The sequence below is a fragment of the Bos grunniens genome, chromosome 8, assembly GCF_055505025.1.
Source record: "Bos grunniens cultivar Pamir isolate PY7600 chromosome 8, Bosgru_T2T1.0, whole genome shotgun sequence".
NCBI lineage: Eukaryota > Metazoa > Chordata > Mammalia > Artiodactyla > Bovidae > Bos > Bos grunniens.
This window is the reverse complement of record NC_141172.1, coordinates 74,061,447-74,071,823: the sequence shown is the minus strand read 5'-3', so window position 1 is coordinate 74,071,823 and position 10,377 is coordinate 74,061,447.

Sequence of the window (10,377 nt, the reverse complement as noted above, 5' to 3'; positions counted from 1 at the left end):
CTGAACTCACCAGGTCCCCCCACCTCCAGCCTATGGAAAAGCTCTGAAGTAACAAATGACTGTGTGAATCTTGTTTTGCCATTGCTGATGCCAGAGATTCTAACACACATGGCTATCAGCTCCCAGCCCACACTATGCTAGAAGCATCAACTAGGAAGAAGTGCAGGTTGCTATAGGCAGGCTCTAATAAACAAAGAAAGAAAGAAAGCCCAGCCGATGCAAGAACCTGCAAATCACAGGGATCTGTGGCCACTGAAGGGGCAGAGAAAAAGAATCCTGCACACTTCATTAACTTCTGAGGGCACCCCATTATTACCCAGCCTAGCCCAGTGATTATTGTCTATTTTGGTAAGTCATGAAGAAAAGTTTAAGTGATATTCTGCATCCTCTATTTTAGAGAGAGAAAAGCACATGATGTAATTTAAAAAAATTTCTGTTGAAAATGTTTGCCATAAAATAATTGAGCGCTTAAAGATAAATTTTAGGAACATGGAACATCGGTTTAGATTTCATTTTGTCAAGTTGTCAAGTTGCAGTCTGTACCAGAGTATTTTTACCAACCTCGCTCCTTCACAAGGAGTAGCAGTAATGTGTAGCCTTCACTGGGGACCTCCAAGTGTTATTGTTAGTTGCTCAGTTGTGTCTGACTCCTTGAGACCCCATGGACTATGGCCTGCCAGGCTCCTCTGTCCATGGGATTCTCCAGGCAAGAATACTGGAATGAATATCCATTCTCTTCTCCAGGGGATCTTCCAGACCCAGGGATCAAACCCAGGTCTCCTGCACTGGAGGCAGATTCTTTACTGCCTGAGCCACCAGGGGGACCTCCAAACAATGGGTCAAAACCCCAAATGCTGATGGAGGCAGGGAGTGAGAAGGAAGCTGGCTAGATGGGGAACCTGGCAAACAGGAACAAATGTTCCTCCTACAGGGAGCAGCTGCTATTCAGCTCAAGTCTTCTGCCATGTAGAAGAGGGAGCTTAATGTGGCAATTGTAGACAGATCTTTCCTTCTTTAAGAGCAAAGGCAGACTGGTTATTCGAAAAGGAAATTAAGAAAATATTTTCATTTACAATAGTATCAAAAAGGATAAAATGAAGGCGAAAGACTTGTACACTGAGAATTGTAAAACACTGCTGTAAGAAATCATCAGTTCAGTTCAGTTCAGTCTCTCAGTCTGACTCTTTGTGACCCCATGGACTGCAGCATGCCAGGCTTCCCTGTCCATCACCAACTCCTGGAGATTCCTCAAACTCATGTCCATAGAGTCAGTGATGCCATCTAACCATCTCATCCTCTGTCGTCCCCTTCTCCTGCCTTCGATCTTTCCCAGCTTCACGGTCTTTTCCAATGAGTCTGCTCTTCTCATCAGGTGGCCAAAGTATTGGAGTTTCAGCTTCAACGTCAGTCCTTCCAATGAATATTCAGGACTGATTTCCTTTAGGATGGACTGGTTGGATCTCCTTGCAGTCCAAGGGACTCCCAAGAGTCTTCTCCAACACCACAGTTCAAAAGCATCAATTCTTTGACACTCAGCTTTCTTTATGGTCCAACTCTCACACCCATACATGACTACTAGAAAAACCATAGCTTTGATTAGATGGACCTTTGTTGGCAAAGTAATGTCTCTGCTTTTTAATATGCTGTCTAGGTCAGTCATAGCTTTTCTTCCAAGGAGAAAGTGTCTTTTAATTTCATGGCTACAGTCACCATCTGTCTGTCACTGTTTCCATTGTTTCCCCATCTGTTTGCCATTAAGTGATGGGACCAGGTGCCATGATCTTCATTTTTGAATGTTGAGTTTTAGGCCAGCTTTTTCACTCTCCTCTTTCACTTTCATCAAGAGGCTCTTTAGTTCCTCTTCGCTTTCTACCATAAGGGTGGTGTCATCTGCATATCTGAGGTTATTGATATTTCTCCTGGCAATCTTGATTCCAGCTTGTGCTTCATCCAGCCCAGCATTTTGCATGATGTATTCTGCATATAAGTTAAATAAACAGGGTGACAATATACAGCTTTGACGTACTCCTTTCCCAATTTGGAAGTAATCATAGTACACAAGTAAATGGAAAGATATCCTGCATTCATAGATTGGAAGACAATATTGTTAAGATGGCAATACTACTCCCAAGCTATCTACAGATTTAATGCAATCCCTATGAAAATCTGAACACCATTTAATACAGAAACAGATTTAAAAAAAACCATCCTAAAATTAATATGGAATCTGAACAGACCCCAACACTCAAAATAATCTTTAAAAACCAAAACAGAGTTGGAGGTCTCATACTTCCAGATTTATAAACTCATTACAAAGCTGCAGTAATCAAAACAGTATGGTACCAGCATAAAGACAGGCATATGCTACTGCTACTGCTAAGTCACTTCAGTCGTGTCCGGCTCTGCGTGATCCCATAGACGGCAGCCCACCAGGCTCCCCCGTCCCTGGGATTCTCCAGGCAAGAACACTGGAGTGGGTTGCCATTTCCTTCTCCAGTGCATGAAAGTGAAAAGTCAAAGTAAAGTTGCTCAGTCGTGTCCGACCCTCAGCGATCCCATGGACTGCAGTCTTCCAGGCTCCTCCATCCACAGGATTCTCCAGGCAGGAGTACTGGAGTGGGGTGCTATTGAGAGTTAAGAAATGAACCCTTGCATATACGGTCAAATGGTCTTCAACAAGGGTGCCAAGACCATTCAATGGGGAAAGGACAGTCTCGTCAACAAATGGTGGTGTGAAAAATGGATATCCACATACAAAAGAATGAAGTTGGACCCTTCCTTTACTTCATGTACAAAAAATTAATTCAAAATACAATGAAGACTTACATATAAGATCTAAAACTATAAAGTTATTAGAAGAAAACATAGGGGAAAACTTTCATGACATTGGGAATGATTTCTTGGATATGACATCAAAAGCACAGGCAACAAAAATAAAAAGAGATAAATTTGACTGCATCAGACTAAAAAAAATTCTGTGAAGCAAAATGAAAATGGATGGTAACAAAATGATATAATGGGAGAAGATATTTTTCAAGTGATCTAGTAAGGGGATAATACTCAGAATATATAAAGAACTCATACAACTCAACAACAAAAACATCGAATAACCTGATTTTAAAAGGGGCAAAAGACTTAATAGACATTTCCCTAAAGATGATATCCAGGTGGCCAACAAACATGGGAAAAGATGTTCAACATCACTAATCAATAGGGAAATGCAGATCAAAAACACAGGCAGATATTACCTCACATCCATTAGGATGCCTACCACTAAAAAAGAAAGAAAGAAAGAAAGAAAATAATAAATGTTGGCCAGGAGGTAGAGAAATTTGGAATCCTTGGGCACTGTTGTTGGGAATGTTAAGATGGTGAATCTGTTGTAGACAACAGTATGTCAGTTCCTTAAAAAAGTAAAAATCAATCCAGGGATTCCACTTCTGGGCATATACTCTAAAGAATTGAAGACAGGGTCCCAAAGAGATATTTGTACACTCATGTTCACAGCAGCATCATTCACAATAGCCATAAGGTGGGAGCAGCCCAAATGCCCATCAATAGATGAATGGGTTAGCAAAAATGTGGTACATATATACAGTGGAATATTATTCAGCTTAAAAAAAGGAGGGAAACTTTAAGATATGCTACCAGATGAATGAACTTTGAGAACATTATGCTTAGTGAGATAAGCCAGTCACAAAAAGACAACTATTATTTGATTCCCCATATCTGCGGTACCTAGCCTAGTCAAATTGTTAGAGACCTAAAGTAGACTGGCAGTGCCAGGGGGAGGGGAAAGGAGGAAGAGACTATTTGTTTAAAGGGTTCAGAGTTTCAGTTTTACAAGATGAGAAGTTCTGGGCATTGTGTTGCACAATAATGGGAATATACTTCATACTGCTGAACTGTACTTAAAAATGCCCGCTGCTGCTGCTAAGTCGCTTCAGTCATGTCCGACTCTGTGCGATCCCAGAGACGGCAGCCCACCAGGCTCCCCCGTCCCTGGGATGGCCAATTTTATGCTTATTTTAGCACAATTAATTTTTTTTAAACAATGGGAAAGCAAAGTTTAAAAAATTTTTAATGGAAAATCTCCCAATTTGCATATGATGGCAACTGTTTTGAGCCTCTAGTTGCCTATTTCGTGGTGATTTCCCCCTCTTTGGTAATAAATAGCCAAGCCCCAGATGTATCTCAGTGATGATCTCTGCAGCACTTGATGCAGGTAAAACCTAATTGATTCAGGCCAGTCATAGTAGGCTCATCTCCCTGGCTGGTGATGGATTTAGAGGTGGGCATGTGACCCAGTTCTGACCCATAAGGTGTGAGGGAAGGTCTTCTGGAGGTTTGTAGGAAAGGTTTCTTGGCTCTGAAAAGGAGACATACTAAGGAGAAATGGTCCTTTCCATTACTGGACATTGGTTTATATCAGGATAAGATGCCTGGGGCAGTGCAGTAATTTTCCAACCCAAAGGCAGCCATGGGCAGACCAGAAAAATGGAAAGAATCTGGGGGTCTCAGTGTGACTGGGTTGGACGTAGCCTTCTTGCCTCTAGACTTTCTGTTACGTGAGATCATACATGCTCTTACTGTTGGGTTGCAATTTACAAGTGGCAGCTTAGAAGATCGTAAGTGAAACAGAGGGGGAATATGGATCCAATAAAAGAAGTCTGCAACTGAATCTGATCCAGAGGGCAGTGATTTACTACCTTAGGTGTTTCTCTTTTGTTTTTGTTGTTTTGTCATTAAGCCATGTCTGACATTTTGCCACCCCATGGCCTGTAGCCCTCCAGGCTCCTCTGTTGATGGGATTTTCCAGGCAAGAATACTGGAGTGGGTTGCCATTTCATGTTTCCCTGCTACTGCTGCTAAGTCACTTCAGTCGTGTCCGACTCTGTGTGACCCCATAGATGGCAGCCCACCAGGTTCCCCGGTCCCTGGGATTCTCCAGGCAAGAACACTGGAGTGGGGTGCCATTTCCTTCTTCAATGCATCAAAGTGAAAAGTGAAAGTGAAGTCGCTTAGTCGTGTCCAACCCTCAGCGACCTGATGGACTGCAGCCTTCCAGGCTCCTCCATCCATGGGGTTTTACAGGCAAGAGTACTGGAGTGGGGTGCCATTGCCTTCTCCCATGTTCCCCTGCTGCTGCTGCTGCTAAGTCGCGTCAGTCGTGTCCAACTCTGTGCGACCCCGCAGACGACAGCCCAACAGGCTCCTCTGTCCCTGGGATTCTCCAGGCAAGAGTACTGGAGTGGGGTGCCATTGCCTTCTCCACATGTTTCCCTAGTCACTTGCATTAAGGACTATTTTCTTAGGACAGTTCTCCCTGCATTAGTCAAGCAAACTCAGAGCCCCACCGCCCCCACCCCCAGCTCCTTTTCTTCATGGTGTAGGCCTGAGAGAAGGCCCAAGCCACCAGTGTGTCCACTATCAGGTGTGAGACTACAGTGATTTCCTCAAAGATGTCCTTGGTAATGTTGCTGAACAAGTTCAAGTATGTCGGCATCTCTGGTTGCTTGTTTCTAAAAATGGTTCATGCTACTTCCAGCTCTGTAATTGTCAAATATAGAAGTCATCTTCCTTATCCCTATAATATTCTCCAATAGTAAATCTGCTTTGTCTGGTATTAATAGGGCCACTCCTAGGACTCCCTGGCAGTCCGGTGGTTAAGACTTCGCCTTCCAGTGCAGGGGGTACGGGTTCAATCCCTGGTTGAGGAGCTAACATCCCACATGCCTCTTGGCCAAAAAACCAAAACCAAAACCAAAACACAAAACAGAAGCAATATTGTTACAAATTCGATAAAAACTTTAAAAATGGTCCACATTCCAAAAAAAAAAAAAAATCTTAAAAATATAGGGCCACTCCAGCTTTCTTTGATTCATGTTTGTGTGGTATAACTTTTCTTATTCTTTTACTTTTAGCTTATTTGTAGGTTTACATGTGAAGTGGTTTTCTTATATAGTTGAGTCTTGCCTTTTTATCTAACCTAACAATCTCTGCTTTTTATTTGCAGTAGTCACTTTCTAATCAACTGCTTTTAAAAAGGGAGAGAAAAAGCCACTCTTCTTTCTGCACCTAGGAATATATATTTTTTTCTCCTAACACAACATTTAAGAAAGAGAAGTCATTCCCGACATACATTTGTGTGATATTGCCGTATATAAAATAGATAGCTGGTGGGAATTTGTTGTATGACACAGGGAACCCTAACCCAGTGTTCTGTGACAACCTAGAGGAAGGAGGTGGGAGAGAGGTTTAAGAGGGAGAGGACATATGTTTACCTATGTCTGATTCCTGTTGAAGTATGGCAGAAACCATCACAATATTGTAAAGTAACTATCCTCCAGTTAAAAATAAAATTAAAATAAATAGAAAAATGTATATGATGATAGCAGGGGGTTGGAAATGTGGCATTGCCTGGCAAAAATGCCTGGGGATGGAATGGAATGGGGCAAGTTATAGCAGTGAGAACTGCCAGTCAAGTTTTGCAATAGTTTAACTGGTATACAGAGGATCTGAACTTCAGGGCCTCTGAGGAAGGTCCTTTCTACTGGAAGAAGAAACAGGAGCTGCTGACACATGAATTATGATCACCCAGACTTCTCTTTCCTGGTTTCTATGTCTTAGTCACCCTCTTCCCTGAAATTATGCAAAGAATTAAAAAAAGTTCAGAATGTTGGAGCTAGTAAGAATTTGCAGCAATTAGTCAAATCTTTCCTTAACAGTTGAGGAAAAGAAAGTAAGAAAAGTGAAACATTATTCCCCATGTCATGGTCCTGGCTAATGGTGGAGCTTGGAATAGGACCAAATCCTTTCCAGATTTCCAGAAAGACAGGAGGACCTTACTGGTTTAATGTTAACCTTTGTATTCTACTTAAAGGAAAAATAAAAATCCATTTGTTAATATATAGTCTTTACCCTTGTTTGATTTGTGGCTCTACCTAGAGAGTTGAGAAAAAACCAACAACAAAACAAACAAGGAACATCATAAGAACAGAAGGAAACAAATATATAGCAAAACAGATTCAAAGAGCAACTGGGACACAAAAATAAAATAGTGAAAGGAAACAAGACTAGAAGATAAGACTTTCCAGCAAGGTGCCTGGCATGTGATTTCCCCAGTGGCTCAGTGGTAAAGAATCCACCTGCCAAGCAGGAGACATGGGTTTGATCCTGGGTGGGTAAGATCCCCCGGAGGAGAAAATGGCAACCTCCTCCAGTATTCTTGCCTGGGAGTTCCTATGGACAGAGGAGCCCACTGGGCTACAGTACATGGGGTTGCAAAGAGTCTGACATGACTTAGCAACTAAACAACATCCTATCATGTGGGGTTATGAGCCCCATCTTGTGGCCCTTTTGGATATTGCTTAAAGTTCATTTTTAAACCAGTCAACATAACTGGAGCAGCATTCCTCGGCTTCCCTGGTGGCTCAGATGGTAAAGAATCCGCCTGCAACATGGAGGAGGCCTGGGTTCAATGCCTGGGTTGGGAAGAACCTCTGGAAAGGGACTGGCTACCCACTCCAGTGTTTTTGCCTGGAGAATTCCATGGCCAGAGGAGCCATTAGTTCACAAAGACTTGGACACAACTGAGCAACTAACTCTTTATACTTTCAAACTCAACTGGAGTACCGGAAAAAAAAAAAAAAAAATCACCTGGGTATGAAAATGCAGATTCCTAGGCCTTTTCCTCCAAAGAGGCAAATAGATCAAAGAGTCTGGGCTCAAGAATCTGTGCTCCTAGAAAGCTCCCCAGGTGATTATAGGGGAAACAAACTGGCATTGAGCAAGAAACACTTGTCAACAACAAACTGACACTTGCCATCTCCCTCTACAAGGATTAAATCATGTGCTGCTGCAGATGCTGACTTTCAACACCTCTGAAAGGAGTACAGGGTAGAGAGCAGAAATGAGACTCTGTACTCTGGGAAAAACTAGCAGGGTAGATCTTCAAATAGTTAGGTATTTTCAGGAGCTGATTTTATGAGCCCAATTCTTGTATCTCCTCATATTTAGAAAAGCATTAACATTCTTCACGGTGACAACTGCTCCTCATGACTAGCAGACCCCTTTGGCAAAATGTATGTGCTTGATTTCATGTACTTCCCCCTCACCAAAATCACATATATACTGTCCTTCTTCCCTACCTCTTCGGAGCAACTTCTCAGCACTATCTAAAATGCTAACTCCCCAGCTATAGTCCTCTTTTTTTTTTTTTTTTAAACTCAGAATATAGTCTTCATTTTGCCCCCAATGAAATTTAACTCACAACTCTCACATTGTGTATTTTTTTGTCAGCATACTGCAGATGGCAATAGGAATTAGTGGCATCCATCCCCTAGGCATTGTGGCTACAGGTCTATTCTGAGTATAAGTTTGGAAGGAAATTGTCTAGCACTATAAAGGTCTGAAATTTAACCTGCTTGCAAGCTAACAAATTATCAATGAAAAAAAAATGGTTCCTGCCTTATCAGTCAACAAAAGATGCTGCAGCCATCAAGCCATCATAGTAATGCTGCCCCAACCTAGTGGTCAACTACTGCGGCCACCCATCAATGATATGCCCTGAAGAAACTCAGCAGGAGAAAGCACAGGGCACTGGCCTCAGACAGCTGAGGTGCATACCAAAGGAATGATTTCAGTGAGTCCAGACTGTTGTATTTTCCCGTACACAGAAAAAGTGCTAAATTCCTTGAGATATCTACCTTTCCTTAACAGCAATCTTTTGAAGTTTTGACTACTTGGTCTTTGTTGCAAAAACTATATATGGCTCCTCCCTTACCTCTTTGGAGCAGTTTCTCAGAGCTGTCTGAGATGCTGTGTCCCTGGCTGAAGTCCTCAGTTTTGTTCACCAAATAAAACATGATCCTCAACTTTTAAGTTTTTTTTTTCAGTTGACACTTTAGTATGCAAGTTTCAGGAGTGCTGGTAGATGAGACTCTTGGTTCAGAGACAAAGGACAGTTTATTACTAACAGCAATTTCAGTAGTCAGATTATAGTCACTTGAGCCAGTTTCCTGACTTAATTCCCAAAAGGCATTGTAGAGTGGGCCAAAGGATGGAGCTTAGAGAACCTGAATCTTTTTTTTTTTTAATTGGAGGATAATTACAATATTGTAGTGGTTTTTGCCATACATTGACATGAATCAGCCATGGGTTGCACATGTGTTCCCCCATCCTGAACCCCTCTCCCATCTCATTTCCTGCCCCATCCCTCTGGTTTTCCCAGAGTTCTGGCTTTGAGTGCCCTGCTTCATGCATCAAACTTGCACTGGTCATCTATTTTACATATGGTAATATACATGTTTCAATGCTATTCTTTCATATCATCCCACCCTTGCCTTCTCCCACATAGTCCAAGTCTGTTCTTTACACCTGTGTCTCTTTTGTTGACTTACATATAGGATTGTTGTTACTATCTTTCTAAATTCCATATATATGTTAATAAACTGTATTGGTGTTTCTCTTTCTGACTTACTTCACTCTATGTAACAGGCTCCAGTTTCATCCACCTCATTAGAACTGACTCAAATATGTTCTTTTTTATAACTGAGTAATATTCCATTGTGTATATGTACCACAACTTTTTTAACCATTCATCTGCCAATGGACACCTCGGTTGCTTCCATGTCCTAGCTATTGTAAACAGCACTGAAATGAACATTGGGGTACATGTGTCTCTTTCAATTCTGGTTTCCTTGGTGTGTATGCCCAGCAGTGGGATTGCTGTGTCGTATGGCAGTTTTATTTCCAGTTTTTAAAGGAATCTCCACACTGTTCTCCATAGTGGCTGTACCAGTTTGCATTCTCATCAACAGTGTAAGACGGTTCCTTTTTCTTCACACCCTCTCCAGCATTTATTGTTTGTAGAGTTTTTGATGGCAGCCATTCTGACCAGTGTGACATGATACCTCATTGTATCATCATTTTGATTTGCATTTCTCTAAAAATGAGTGATGTTGGACATCTTTTCATGTGTTTATTAGCCATCTGTATGTCTTCTTTGGAGAAATGTCTGTTTAGTTCTTTGGCCCACTTGGGTTGAGAATCCAAAACTTTTACAATGCAGAAAGACTGCCTGCCTGAAGGGAGACATTGTCTGTCTCTTCCCAGGCTCTTCATCATAGAAACATCCTTGAAACGACAGTTCAAAATGGCAGTGTCTCTGGATAATATACAGAAACACCATAGGGGTGGAGAACTGTCTTCCAGCAGAAACCATTAATGAAAGGAATCCTACATCTGAATGCTATAAAATGATTCTGAGGCAAGTTGAGTGACTCAGACCTGTTGTACCTGGCAGGAAAATTCAGCCTGGACTGTAGTTTCCATAGCTAACTTTGCAGACGTCTTTGATTTCTGTTTCACTCAGGA